The sequence below is a fragment of the Scylla paramamosain genome, chromosome 19, assembly GCF_035594125.1.
Source record: "Scylla paramamosain isolate STU-SP2022 chromosome 19, ASM3559412v1, whole genome shotgun sequence".
NCBI classification, from domain to species: Eukaryota; Metazoa; Arthropoda; class Malacostraca; order Decapoda; family Portunidae; genus Scylla; species Scylla paramamosain.
In genome coordinates, this window is record NC_087169.1 from 4582117 (window position 1) to 4598031 (window position 15915).

Consider the following 15915-nt stretch of genomic DNA (forward strand, 5'->3'; position numbering starts at 1 on the left):
TATTTATATATTTATTTATTTATTTATTTTTTTTATGTAGGAAGGACACTGGCCAAGGGCAACAAAAATCTAATAAAAAAAAGGCCAACTGAAATGCCAGTCCCATAAAAGAGTCAAAGAAGTGGTCAAAAATTGATGAATAAGTGTCTTGAAACCTCCCTCTTGAAGGAATTCAAGTCATAGGAAGGTGTGTAGCGGGACACAAGTCACCGCTCCTAGCACTCCGTTTTCTGCTATCACCCTTCCGTTTTCACTCTCTCTTCTGCACAGACTTTTTGTCTTTCATATCTCTTTCATCACTTTATACATATCTCTTACCTTACACATTCTGTGCACGCTCTTTGACACATGTGTTACACATCTTCTCATTACATTATATTACTCCTTTCTTCACACAGACATACACACACACATACACTCTCTTTTTCCATAATTTTGTGTACATCATTTTTTATTATGTTAGTAATTTTTGTATATATTGTTCATGTTTTTACTGAATAAACAGAGAATTCCCAGGCTAAGTTTCCTTTGCCAGAGCTACACTGTTATGACACTGGAAACTGTTACCCTACAAGGACTAAACACTGCTATGACCAAGAGTCATAGTTGGGAGCCTACACTTCTCGCTTGAGCAACTTCCGGGCGGCCAAGTAGCACCTCACCTTCGCTACAATTGGTGACCCCGTTGTTCCGGAGTGAGCAGCCAAGTCCACCCTGCTGCTATCCTCCAACCACCTGGCCAAGGCGACGCGGTCAACTACGGGCGAATCTTCCGGCAGCTGCCCCTTCGCCGGTGTCGCCGCCTCCAGCAGCAGACCCCGGCCCCCGCCGCCTCAACGCTGCCTGGCCTCCACCCCGCCGGCCGCCGCCCCCAGCCGCCCGTACGCTGCCCCCAGCCGCCCGTATGCCGCCCCAAGCCGCCCGTACGCCGCCTCCCGCCGCCCGGCCGCCCTCACGGCGCCCCCCCCCTGCGGCACTCTCCAGCTGGCCCTCGCCACTGGCCAGCAGTCTCTCCCAGTCGCGGACGCTCCTCCACGTAACTTCTGCCGGCCCCTCCAGTTTCCTCCTGTTACCTGGAGCCCTCCCACTGGCCTCGTCCCGTCTTCATCTACAGCTCTTCATTGGGGATTACCTACGGTCCATCGCCCAGGATTAACACTGTCATCCGTGGATTACTTATAGTGCAGTGCCAAGGATAACGTACAGTTCGTTCAGTGGTGAGTGAAGTGACATTGCCCCAATTCGGCATCTCTCACCGCTGTGGCACCCGGTCACACCGGCGCCTCACGCCTTCACTCCTCACCGCTGTGGCTCCCCGACTTTCCGGCGCCTGTAGTGTACTTTACACATTCACGTGGTGATCCACTCAGCACAATGCCTGATGACGTCGACTCCGTAGCCTCCATCTCAGCAGAAGACAGTACCAAGCAACTTGTTGAGCTCGTCTCACAGCTTAGACTTGAAGTGAGAGATCTTCGGAGAGAGCTCAGAGAACGCTCATGCTCATGTTCGCGTTCTTCCTCCAGACAGCACTACCGGCGCCGCCAGAATAAGACGCCGGAGACTTCTAGTTTCTGCTACTACCATGAAGAGTTCGGGAAAGACGCAAGAAATTGTAAGGCTCCCTATACCTTCGCCAAGTCTTTAAACCCCAACAGCGAGCACTAGCGGCGCATAGTGTTCGCGACACCTCGTCTGCGTTACTGAAGTTGTATGACCCTCTCTCCCGGACCAAGTTCCTCATCGACTCTGGTGCAGATGTCAGTATTCTCCCTGCCCCTGGTGTACACCGGACGTTGCCTCCCCTCCTTCACCTTCACGCCGCCAATGGTACGGAGATTCCTGTGTACACGCGACGCACCTTGCAACTTCACCTGAACCTCCACCGTACCTTCGAGTGGACGTTCTACGTAGCAGCTGTCACGCAACCAATTCTAGGTGCTGACTTCCTCCGACACTTCGGTCTCCTAGTGGACATCAAGGGTCGGAAGCTGCTCGATCCTCTCACCTCAGTCACAACAAAGGGACAGGTCACTCATGGTGATAGTACACAGATCTCCCTCGTCAAGGCAGACCACCAGTTCTCCTCCCTGCTGAAGTCCTTCCCTACGCTGACGCACCCGTACTCAGCCAGGAAGCCGGTCACACACCACGTCTCGCACCACATCGAGACCAAGGGACCTCCTACCCACGCCAAGGCCCGCCGCCTAGCTCCAGAGCGCGCCAGACAAGCCAAGGCAGAGTTCGAGTCCCTCATTCAGCAAGGCATCATACGGCCCAGCTCCAGCAACTGGTCTTCCGCTCTCCACATCGTGCCTAAGAAAAATGGCGAACTACGACTATGTGGAGACTACCGCGCTCTCAACTCGCGCACCGTCGAGGACAGGTACCCAGTGCCTAACATCCAGGAGTTCTCTTCTCAGCTCTCCGGATGCACCTACTTCTCGAGGATCGACCTTGTGAAAGCTTTTCACCACATCCCCGTCCATCCAGTGGACATTCCGAAGACCGCTCTCATCACACCCTTCGGATTGTTCGAGTACGTCAGGATGCCCTTTGGTTTGAGGAATGCCGCTCAAACCTTCCAACGCTTCATTGACGAAGTCCTTCGAGGTCTCCTCTTCTGCTTCGCGTACATCGACGACCTCCTCATCGCCAGTCCTGACGCAGAGACGCACCAACAGCACTTCCAGCAAGTACTCACCCGTTTGCAAGACTACGGGGTGCAAATCAACGTCGACAAGTCTGTGTTTGGGGTCCCCTCCATCACCTTCCTTGGCCACACTGTCTCCTTGGAAGGCATCACTCCACTGCAAGAAAAGTGCGAGTCCATCCAGAACTTCCCCAAGCCTACAACACAGCGCCAACTCAAGCAATTCCTGGGGATGCTGAACTACTACAACCGCTTCATCCCCAGCTGCTCACTACTTCTTCAGCCGCTCTATGCGATGATCAAGCCTTGCAAGAGAGGACAGTCCATCTCCTTAGTCTGGACTCCAGCCACTGAGGAAGCTTTCACAGCAGCAAAACAAGCTCTCAGCTCCGTCTCACCTCTCAGCTTCCCTGCCCCAGATGGCATCATCTCTATCGCCACAGACGCTTCTGACATCGGCATCGGAGCAGTTCTACAGCAGTATGTCGACGGAGGTTGGAAACCGCTCTCTTTCTTCTCAAAGAAATTTAACAAGGCGGAATCCAAGTACAGTACTTACGACAAGGAACTTCTCGCCGTCTACAAGGCCATCAAGCGTTTCCGGTACTTCGTGGAAGGTCGCAACTTCCATGTATACACCGACCACAAGCCACTCACTTCGAAGTCCCTGCACATCAAGACCTCCTGTTCACCGCGACAACTGCGTCACATGGACTTCATCTCGCAGTTCACCACGGATTTGCGCTACGTCAAAGGTGAACACAACGCCCCAGCTGATGCTCTCTCGCGCAACATCTCTGCTGTGTCATCTTCTCCCATCGACTACACTGCCATCGCTGCTGACCAGGCCAACGATGAAGAGCTGCGGCAACTCCAAGACAACCCCGCACTACAGATGAAGAATATACAACTCCCAGGAACCACAGTGCACGTTTACGCTGACACTTCCACCGATTCCTGTCGGCCCTACCTGCCGAAGACCCACCGGTATCGTGTTTTTCGTCAGCTGCACGACCTCTCCCACCCTGGCATCCGAGCATCTCAGCAGATGATGACCTCACGCTTCATCTGGTCTGGCATCAACAAAGACGTCAGGCTGTGGACCCGCACATGTGTCAAGTGCCAAGCCTCCAAGGTGTGGCGACACACACGCTCTCCTGCGGCCGCCTTCACTCCAGTCTCTTCACGGTTCGACCACGTGCATGTCGACCTCGTTGGACCACTACCCTACTCTGACGGTTACCGGTACCTTCTCACCTGCGTCGACCGCTTCACACGCTGGCCGGAAGCTGCACCTTTGGCTGACATCACAACGGACTCCGTCGCACGTGCCTTCATCACTACTTGGATCTCCAGGTTCGGTGTCCCTCTCAGCCTCACTTCTGACCGTGGCAGCCAGTTCGAGTCCAGTATGTGGAACAAGGTGATGTCACTACTAGGCATCCAACGCTTCAGGACAGCCAGTTACCACCCGCAGGCAAACGGCACCGTTGAGAGATTCCACCGTCAGCTGAAGTCTTCCTTAGCTGCCTCTGCCACACGTGCAGACTGGTTCCAGGCACTTCCTCTCGTCCTCCTTGGCATACGGACATCACTAAAGGAAGACCTACACCACTCCTCCGCCGAGCTCGTTTATGGTACCAAGCTCAGGTTACCTGGCGAACTCCTAACTCCTGCACCTCGCTCTACTCCTTGCAGCGTTCAGGACTTTGCTGCCAACCTCTCTGACTTCATGCAGCGTCTGCAGCCTGTCCAGCCTCGCACGTCTCCCTCCAAGACTTTTCTCAGCCAGGATCTGGACACTTGCACGCATGTGTTCGTCAGGGTTGACGCTGTGAAGAAGCCCCTGCAGCAGCCCTACCAAGGCCCCTACAAAGTCCTGAGCAGGAGGAGAAAGACGGTCACTGTGGACAAGGATGGTAAGGCTGACACCATCTCCATCGACCGAGTCAAGCCTGCCTACCTCCTTCACAGTGACCCGGCCGTCATCACCACCATCGGCCAGAACGTCGCCACCAACACCACTCGGCACCAGAAGAAGGTTACGTTCCTCCTCCCTCGTCACTAGGGGGGGGGAATACTGTAGCGGGACACAAGTCACCGCTCCTAGCACTCCGTTTTCTGCTATCACCCTTCCGTTTTCACTCTCTCTTCTGCACAGACTTTTTGTCTTTCATATCTTTTTCATCACTTTATACATATCTCTTACCTTACACATTCTGTGCATGCTCTTTGACACATGTGTTACACATCTTCTCATTACATCATATTACTCCTTTCTTCACACAGACATACACACACACATACACTCTCTTTTTCCATAATTTTGTGTACATCATTTTTTATTATGTTAGTAATTTTTGTATATATTGTTCATGTTTTTACTGAATAAACAGAGAATACCCAGGCTAAGTTTCCTTTGCCAGAGCTACACTGTTATGACACTGGAAACTGTTACCCTTCAAGGACTAAACACTGCTATGACCAAGAGTCATAGTTGGGAGCCTACACTTCTCGCTTGAGCAACATCCGGGCGGCCAAGTAGCACCTCACCTTCGCTACAGGTGGAAATACAGAAGCAGGCAGGGAGTTCCAGAGTTTACCAGAGAAAGGGATGAATGATTGAGAATACTGGTTAACTCTTGCGTTAGAGAGGTGGACAGAATAGGGGTGAGAGAAAGAAAAAATGTCTTGTGCAGCGAGGCCGCGGGAGGAGAGGAGGCATGCAGTTAGCAAGATCAGAGGAGCAGTTAGTGTGAAAATAGCGCTAGAAGACAGCTAGAGATGCAACATTGCGGCGGTGAGAGAGAGGCTGAAGACAGTCAGTTAGAGGAGAGGAATTGATGAGACGAAAAGCTTTTGATTCCACCCTGTCTAGAATATATATATATATATATATATATATATATATATATATATATATATATATATATATATATATATATATATATATATATATATATATATATATATATATATATATATATATATATATATATATATATATATATATATATATATATATATATATATATATATATATATATATATATATATATATATATACAGAAGGTTTATCTAGATTTAAACTGCCTGGAAAATATATTGTTCTTGAAATGTGAAGGAAGAAATTCAAAGTTTGATGGGTTCCAAGGAAAAAAAAAATTGGGGCACAAGTAATATGTTCTAGTAAATAAATATTTAAATCACCTATTATTATTATTTACTATTTATTTATTTATTTATTATTTATTTATTTATTTTATTTTTTTTTTGCAGTATTTTTCTGTAGTAGAGTTCATGATGTGTTGGTGATTTCTTCCACAAATTTATGTTTGCTGTGTGAGCTATATATTGCACAAAGTACAAAAGAAAGTTATTTGGCTGTAACATTAGCAGTATGAATTTCTATATTATCGTTAATTAGAATAAGGTCATGTAACTGTTGACTGTAAACCATTTGATATAAAAATAGTGACTCCACTCTGTGCTCTGCTGGTCCGAACGAGATGTTAAGAATGCTATCCAGGAAGTTCATGTATGTGTTTGTTGTTACTGTTTAGTCAGGATTCGGTGACTCCCAAAATGCCTGGGGTAGTGGAAAGGTGAAAAAAAAGGAGAGCTAAAATGTTGTCATTGTTCTTGGGAGAGAAATCTGTAGTTTATATGTAAAATATTCATGCATTTTGTGTCTTAAGAAGCTAATTTGTTTTAGGTATCGAGGTCACAGTAGTCTAAAATAACATTGAAATCAGTGTGTACGTGTGGCTGACTAATGATTTCTAATGATTTCTAATGGTATGTCATTAGTGTTCTCAGTGTGTGGGTGAGTATTGTGGTTAATTAGAGTGTAGTAAAGGTGGCTCATGAAGAATAGTGGGCTTAAAATAAGTGTGTGTAAATGATGCAGCAGTCTTACAGCGCCGCGCAGTGTGTGTAAATTAAAATAATAGAGCTTGCCAATTATGGAGTAATAACATCAATAATATCAACAAGAGTAATAGTACTAGTGATGTTAGTAGTAGTAGTAGTAGTAGTAGTTGTTGTTGTTGTTATTGTAGTAGAAGTAGTAGTAGCAGTAGTAATGCACTGTTGTGGGTCGTGTGTGTGTGTCTGTAGAAGTACATAGATACACCATTAGAAGTTCGAGGTAGGTTCCAGTAATGCGGTTTACACCTCGTTGGGTACTGCCACGGTCTTGGTCATTCGGCTGACTGGACGCCTACCTAAAACACCACACACTCACGCCTGCAATGGTTTTCCTTTATTGTGATTTAAGCACCACCTGGAGTTTGGGTAAGCACTTTGTATTATTATAGTATTGTGATTATGATGTATTGTGATTATGACATATTTATTTACTATTAACTTTGATTAACATGTAAGTGTATGTGATTACAGTTAAAAGTATTTGGGTGATCTTGTTAAGTACTTATTGTGAATGTACCTTGTTGGTGATATTTGATACAAACATGATTTTCTATGGAATTGAATTAGTATAACATTTCCAGACCATGTTTATATTATAACTTGTGATGTGTCCGCTAAATTCGTGTAGGATTTCATATTCACTTAATTGATTGTTGGCAGGCCTCTGTTGTATACTTGGTGTGACCGTGTCTGGGGAATTTATTTGCGCCTATAACAGCGCCCACAAATAAACTCACGGCACCTGTCTGGAAGTTTCTGTACCGATCCCCGCTCTACATGTCTGTGCGTCATGTGTGCTGTTTCCTCGTGTTGTAACCCAAGAATCAAATAAACTGTATGATCGAAGTATTGGAAAATAAATCTTACAGCAATGGAAACCTTGTTGGAGCAAAAGATCAATCTAACATTATGTGTATATTATGAGGTGTAGGAGACAGGAATAGACAAGCTATAGAAACAGAGCTGTCAAACCAAAGAGGGTCAAGATGGGCAAGCCGCCTGTCACAGTACCAGTAAGTAGAGCCAGACTGTTGTAATGCAGCCAAACTAAACTGGTGGTGTTACAAATTGACAGAGGATAATTGGGCATGTATAGGATGTGCTTTCTTGTTGAATATTAGTTATGGGGTCTGTATAAAATATGTTTTATCATTGAGTGTTAATTCCGTGAAGTGATTTGAATCAAGTGTGATGTGAAGTGTTCCAAGATATCTAATGGAATTTGCGTGAAGGGAGATTAATCCAATTTTCGTAGTTTTTCGTTGATGTCGGAAGTCGTATGTTATTTTCTGAGTGTAAATATATGTAAATAGTACATATTAAGTAAAATTTACAAAAAAATAATAAATAAATAAATGTATCCCCTTAAACCAACAAAGGCCAGTCTTAGACATTAGGGGCGCAGCAAAATCGTGCAACATCGGAACACGACGCTCGTTAAATGTTACTGGTCTTGGCGCCCACAGCAGTGATTAGGGTACCCTTGAGGATTGTGTAATATTCTGCTAGATTACAGCTGTCTATCTTCTCCACAGGCTCCACCAGCTGTATCGAAGCTATGGGCCTGTCTTTTGGGAGACTGTAAATAAGCTGTTCTCTGGCCAGAGTGTATACTATCTTTGTTGAACGTGGGTGATTTTGTTACTGTGGGCAGTTGTCCAATAGCTACTGTACCCTAATTTAGGTGTTGTCTTTACTGAGTGTGCTCGATCGAACGTGATTAATTAGTTTTTTTTTTTTTTTTTCAGTTTGGTGGGTAGTTTGGCATTCACAACATTTTTTCACAACTTTTTTTCGACTGGATTTACTGCGACCCTTTCTTTTCTTATTAATGTAAGGTATTTTGCAGTGAGTGTACTGGATGCAACTACGTAAAACTACACAAAAACTGAGAAACAGCGCATGTGGGTCGGCCAGATTCGATTGGTCACTCAATGACCACCCTCCTCTCGTTCCTTTGCTCAGGGGTGGCTGCTGGTGGGCTCTCAAACACTGACTCATGGAGAGAGAGAGAGAGAGAGAGAGAGAGAGAGAGAGAGAGAGAGAGAGAGAGAGAGAGAGAGAGAGAGAAACTATTATGTGACATGTTATATATATATATATATATATATATATATATATATATATATATATATATATATATATATATATATATATATATATATATATATATATATATATATATATATATATATATATATATAACATGTCACATAATAGTTTCTCTCTCTCTCTCTCTCTCTCTCTCTCTCTCTCTCTCTCTCTCTCTCTCTCTCTCTCTCTCTCTCTCTCTCTCTCTCTCTCTCTCTCTCTCTCTCTCTCTCTCTCTCTCTCTCTCTCTCTCTCTCTCTCTCTCTCTCTCTCTCTCTCTCTCTCTCTCTCTCTCTCTCTCTCTCTCTATATATATATATATATATATATATATATATATATATATATATATATAAAGTACCATAACAACTCTGTACCCCAACTTCACATCATTGAAAATGCACTACAAGGACTCCTTGAATGCTGAACAATGGAAGAAGCCCCCTTATCTGCCCTAGAGGAAACAAATATTGTCAGATTGATGGTGTAGCCATGGATTTTCCTTTGGGTGTGCTCATGGCCAACTTCTTTTTGGGCTGCGTGGAGGAAGAGCTGTTTGAAAGATTGACAAACCTGATACATATTACTCCTATATTGACGACATATTCGTCAAGAGTGCAAGCAGCGTTGGTGCTGACCAACTCGAGTGTTGCCTTGAAGAAATTTCTGGTCTCAATTTTACCATAGAACACAATGTGTACGTTCAATACAGCAGTGTACATCAAGCCAACTAACTCTGTCTCCTACCTTAATAAAAGGAGAGAATGTCCTGACCGATATAAGGACTCTACCATCGGTATTTACATCCGAAGACCACTCACACACTACAGTAATTGGCAGGAAGTGCATGAAGAAATAGAAAGGACAACACAAGTATTAATAAACAACAGCTTCAGGGGGGCTGTACGATCCGGACCTGAAAAAAAAACTTTCTTCTTTTATGATTTTATGCTTTTTTTTTTTTTTACACTCCTTTTGATATATGTAACGTTTTGATTTTTTTTTCTTTCAACTTATGTAATGAGGTCTTCGGTTTCGAAATTCCACGGTTTCGCCCGCCGTGAGACATGAATGGCGATTTTTTTTTTTTCCCTTTTTTTTTTTTTTTTTCCAGACAATTTTCTCCTATCCTTCATTAAAATGCTTCTTAAATAGAAGAAATTGGTCAATAAATAAGAGAGTAGATACGAGTTGAACATGGGTAATTTAAAATGGGATTAGGGATTTTACAACCACCTGCCTTCAGTGAAAAAAAACATCGTCCACCAAACTAAGAAAATGATCGATAAATGGCATAACTCCAACTCCTCCGAAGACTCAAGAAAGCATAATATCAACATATTTTACCATCCCTTCTTCTCCACAGCATACAAAGATGGCTCACCTGCCACTTGATATTTGGAGCCTCAAGAATACACCAAAAGCAGCAGTACGGCATTGAGATAACAAAAAGAGAACTTTAAAAAAATACTGAAATCTTAGATATGCGTCGAGATGCGAGACGCCTTGCAATACTTGAAGCACTGTACATAAAATAATTAATCCCAAAGCTCAATGTACAGGCCAAAGATTTACAGGCAAAGGCCATGCCAAGCATGAGAAGGGATCAAGCACCGCCACCACAGAGAGAGCCTTCCAGCCAGCCAGAGCCAACCAATCAACGCCTCCCACAGCCACGACACATGGAGGCTACTAATCGCGCTCTACCAGCCAATCAGCGCCTCTTACGACCCAGAGGGACGCTACGACTCACGGCATAAATACTATATATATATATATATATATATATATATATATATATATATATATATATATATATATATATATATATATATATATATATATATATATATATATATATATATATATATATATATATATATATATATATATATATATATATATATATATATATATATATATATATATATATATGACAGTCACTATAAAATAAAAATTAAGGACTCCTAACCCGTCAACGAAAAAAGGTGAGCCATCAGCACTCTGGCCGTCAAGTCTTCGATCATCAGCACGTGATCACCTTCTCTCACCAGCGTATCCACTACTTCAGGAAATTCGAACCCCTTTTTGTACTGGATCCTTCCTCGTTTTCCTGCTTCTGCCACTTCTTGAAATTCACCCATATCTACAGACTGAAAGAAAAGTAAATTCATTATTTAAAAGTTAAAACTTACTTATAACTAACCATCATCTAAAGTTAATGTACACAGATGAAACATCGTTGCTTACATTGATATACTGAATATATGCAGTGTTGGTTTCCCAGATCATGGTTGTTCTGAGGTCATCTAACACGTTTCTGAGATTTTGATAGGGCTGGGGAATGTGTCTCACGGCTAGCAGAGACATCAGGTTTCCAGCATAACTCCTGCTCAGCACAAAGGTCATCAGTAGCCACACTCCAAGCACCAGACGTTCCCACCATAGCTTATCATCATATGTTTTCACACCTGCGAGAATAACAATATGTTTTATATATATATATATATATATATATATATATATATATATATATATATATATATATATATATATATATATATATATATATATATATATATATATATATATATATATATATATATATATCGAAGCTGTTTTAGCTAGAGATAAAATGTGAAGTTTCCAGTTTACTTATAAGTAAAGGACAGACCAAGGATTATCAGTGTAGAAGCGGGGGACAGTTAAGTGTCACTGAAAAAGAGGGGATAGTTGTCTGGAAGGTTGTGTTGAGTTGATAAATGGAGGAGATGAGGCAATGAACAATACTAAGCTTCCTCTGCCCCGCTCAGATATTTTAAAGAGATCAGAAATCAGGCGTTCTGTGGCTTTGGCTGTGGTTACTTCCTGAAGGATTGGACGTCAACGAAAAGCCATGGAAAAGAGCAGGGTGGTGTCATCAGTGTAGGAACGGATAAGACAAGAGTTTTAGTTCAGAAGATGGTTGCTGAGTAATAGGAAGAGAGTGGTTGACAATACAGAACCCTGAGGAACACAAGTGGTTATAGATGTAGAAAAACAGTGACCAAAAAGGAAACCTGAAATGAAATTACAGAAAGAAAGATAGAGGCCGTATGAGGGGAATCTGGAAATCAAAGTTTTGTGCCAGACTATCAAAAGCTTTTGATATGTCTAATGTAACAGAAAAAGTTTCACAAGAATTTCTAAAAGAGGATAACCAAGACCCAGTAAGGAAAACTAGAAGATCACCAGTAGAGTGGCCTTGATGGAACCCATACTGGCTATCAGATAGACGGTTGTGAAGTGGTAAATGTTTAAGAATCTTCCTGTTGAGGATAGATAAAATCATTTAGATGGGCAGGAAATCAAAGCAATAGGACGGTAGTTTGATGGATTAAAACGGTCTCCCCTTTTAGGAATCAATAGTTGAATGTAGGCAAACTTCCAGCAAGAAGGAAAGGTAGATGTTGATAGACAGAGTTGAAAGTGTTTGATTAGAGAAGGTGCTAAAATGGAGGCTCAGTTTCGGAGAACAATAGGAGTAACCCCATCAGGTTCAAGATTCTTCCGAGGGTTTATGTCAGTGAGGACATGGAAAACATCATTGTGAAGGAATTTAATAAGTAGCATGAATTAATCAAAGGTTGGAGGAGAGGGAGGATCAAACCCTGAATCATCTAAGGTAAAATTTTTAGCTAAATTTTGAACAAAGAGTTCAGCTTTAAAAATAGATGAGATGGTAGTGGTGTCATCAGGTTGAAATAAAGAAGGGAAATGTGAAGAAGTAAAGTTATAGATGTTTTTGACTAGGTGGCAGAAGTCACGAGGGAAGTTAGATCATGAAAGATTTTGGCACTTTTTTGTTAATGAAGGTTTTGGCTAGTTAGAAAACAAACTTAGCATGATTCCGGGCGGAAATATAATGCGCATGAGACTTAGGTGATGGAAGGCTGAAATACCTTTTATGGCCCACAATTATATCATATATACCACGAGAACAGGCTGTATTGAACCAAATTTTGGAAAGTTTAAGTTGAGAGAAAGAGTGATGAATGTACCCCCTACATGAGGAGGAGGCAGTAGACACCTGCCGAAACGATAATTACTCCCAGTGAGCTCTAAAGCACTGTTCAGGGGGTGCTGTGAACTTATCATTAAACCCAGCTGTGACCTCACTGAACGTTTCCCTTTGTGTCTCACAACACAAGGGGGTAGTCACAGCCTGCCCTCTAAAGACAACTCTCTTCCTCCACACAAAACTACAAGCACCTAATAACACACACACCCTTCACTCAAAAAATTTTAATATCATGGCGACTCCTACACCAGCCTCGGAGTCCCCATCTGGGGAGGGGACCATAAATGTCCCCAGGTCGGACTGCCTTTCCGTCGACGACCCTAAGTGTCTTGACACCCCCCTCAACTTTTTCTTCATTAACTTCTGCAACATTCGCGGTCTAAGATATAATTTTCAATCTGTAGAACACCACCTCTCCTCTTCTAAACCTCATCTTCTTTTCCTCACTGAAACTCAGGTGTCTGAGGCAACTGACAGTAGCCCCTTTTCTGTTCCCTCCTACTTTCTCTATCCTCATTTTCGATCCAAAGCTGGATGCTGCGTTTATGTGCGCAATGACTTAACCTGCTCTCGTGCCCACGCTCTTGAATCTTCCGAGTTTTCCACCATCTGGCTACGACTACAGAGTCATTCTCATACTAAATTTATCTGTGCTGTATACCTCTCTCCTAACTCCTCTGACTATAAGAAATTCTTTGACTACTTAACTTCCAAAGTGGAGCACATTCTGACCCTCTTCCCTTTTGCAGAGATCTCCATTCTTGGAGACTTCAATGTTCACCACCAGCTTTGGCTTTCCTCTCCCTTCACTGACCATCCTGGTGAACTAGCCTACAACTTTGCTATCCTCCATGACCTAGAGCAATTGGTGCAACACCCTACTCGTATTCCTGACCGTCTTGGAGATACGCCCAACATTCTTGACCTTTTCCTGACCTCTAATCCTTCTGCTTATGCTGTCACTCTTTCTTCTCCGTTGGGCTCCTCCGATCACAATCTCATATCTTTATCTTGTCCTATCACTCCAATCCCTCCTCAGGATCCCCCTAAGCGAAGGTGCCTCTGGCGTTTTGCCTCTGCTAGTTGGGGGGACCTGAGGCGGTATTTTGCTGATTTTCCTTGGAATGACTACTGCTTCCGTGTCAGAGACCCGTCTTTATGTGCTGAGCGCATAACAGAGGTTATAGTGTCTGGCATGGAGGCGTACATTCCTCACTCTTTTTCTCGTCCTAAACCTTCTAAACCTTGGTTTAACACAGCTTGTTCTCGTGCTATACATGATAGAGAGGTGGCCCACAAAAGGCACTTAAGCCTTCCTTCACCAGAATCTCATGCACTTTATATTTCTGCCCGGAACCATGCCAAGTCTGTTCTCCATCTAGCCAAAAACTCCTTCATTAACAGAAAATGTCAAAACCTTTCAAGATCTAACTCCCCTCGTGATTTCTGGCATCTAGCCAAAAATATCTCCAATAACTTTGCTTCTTCTTCTTTCCCTCCTCTACTTCAACCAGATGGCACCACTGCTATCACATCTATTTCTAAAGCTGAACTCTTTGCTCAAACCTTTGCTAAAAACTCTACCTTGGACGATTCTGGGCTTGTTCCTCCCTCTCCTCCACCCTCTGACTACTTCATGCCTCGTATTAAAATTCTTCGTAATGATGTTTTCCATGCCCTCGCTGGCCTAAACCCTCGGAAGGCTTATGGACCTGATGGGGTCCCTCCTATTGTTCTCCGAAACTGTGCCTCCGTGCTTGCACCTTGCCTAGTCAAACTCTTTCAGCTCTGTCTGTCAACATCTACCTTTCCTTCTTGCTGGAAGTTTGCCTACATTCAACCTGTTCCTAAAAAGGGTGACCGCTCTAATCCCTCAAACTACCGTCCTATTGCTTTAATTTCCTGCTTATCTAAAGTTTTTGAATCTATCCTCAACAGGAAGATTCTTAAACATCTATCACTTCACAACCTTCTATCTGATCGCCAGTATGGGTTCCGTCAAGGCCGCTCTACTGGTGATCTTCTGGCTTTCCTTACTGAGTCTTGGTCATCCTGTTTTAGAGACTTTGGTGAAACTTTTGCTGTTGCCTTGGACATATCAAAAGCCTTTGATAGAGTCTGGCACAAAGCTTTGATTTCCAAACTACCCTCCTACGGTTTCTATCCTTCTCTCTGTAACTTCATCTCAAGTTTCCTTTCTGACCGTTCTATTGCTGCTGTGGTAGACGGTCACTGTTCTTCTCCTAAATCTATTAACAGTGGTGTTCCTCAGGGTTCTGTCCTGTCACCCACTCTCTTCTTATTATTCATTAATGATCTTCTAAACCAAACTTCTTGTCCTATCCACTCCTATGGTGATGATACCACCCTGCACTTTTCCACGTCTTTTCATAGACGTCCAACCCTTCAGGAGGTAAACATATCACGCAGGGAAGCCACAGAACGCCTGACTTCTGATCTTTCTAAAATTTCTGATTGGGGCAGAGCAAACTTGGTATTGTTCAATGCCTCAAAAACTCAATTCCTCCATCTATCAACTCGACACAATCTTCCAGACAACTATCCCCTCTTCTTCAATGACACTCAACTGTCCCCCTCTTCTACACTGAACATCCTCGGTCTGTCCTTTACTTATAATCTGAACTGGAAACTTCACATCTCATCTCTAGCTAAAACAGCTTCTATGAAGTTAGGTGTTCTGAGACGTCTTCGCCAGTTTTTCTCACCCCCCCAGCTGCTAACTCTGTACAAGGGCCTTATCCGTCCATGTATGGAGTATGCTTCACATGTCTGGGGGGGTTCCACTCATACTGCTGTTCTAGACAGGGTGGAATCAAAAGTTTTTCGTCTCATCAACTCCTCTCCTCTAACTGACTGTCTTCAGCCTCTCTCTCACCGCCGCAATGTTGCATCTCTAGCTGTCTTCTACCGCTATTTTCATGGTAACTGCTCTTCTGATCTTGCTAACTGCATGCCTCCCCTCCTTCCGCGGCCTCGCTGCACAAGACTTTCTTCTTTCTCTCACTCCTATTCTGTCCACCTCTCTAACGCAAGAGTTAACCAGTATTCTCAATCATTCATCCCTTTCTCTGGTAAACTCTGGAACTCCTTGCCTGCTTCTGTATTTCCACCTTCCTATGACTTGAATTCCTTCAAGAGGGAGGTTTCAGGACACTTATCC

The 15915-nt window shown here is 43.5% G+C and overlaps 1 long non-coding RNA gene across 1 annotated transcript in view; it reads right to left on the reverse strand.

The window, feature by feature from the left end:
• The window catches only part of LOC135109606 (uncharacterized), a 30842-nt gene extending 20028 nt beyond the window's left edge, over positions 1-10814 (reverse strand). Inside the window, exon 1 of the long non-coding RNA XR_010272823.1 lies at positions 10647-10814. This is a non-coding gene — a long non-coding RNA (uncharacterized LOC135109606). The remainder of the gene's footprint in view (positions 1-10646) is intronic.
• Positions 10815-15915: the final 5101 nt, after the last annotated feature.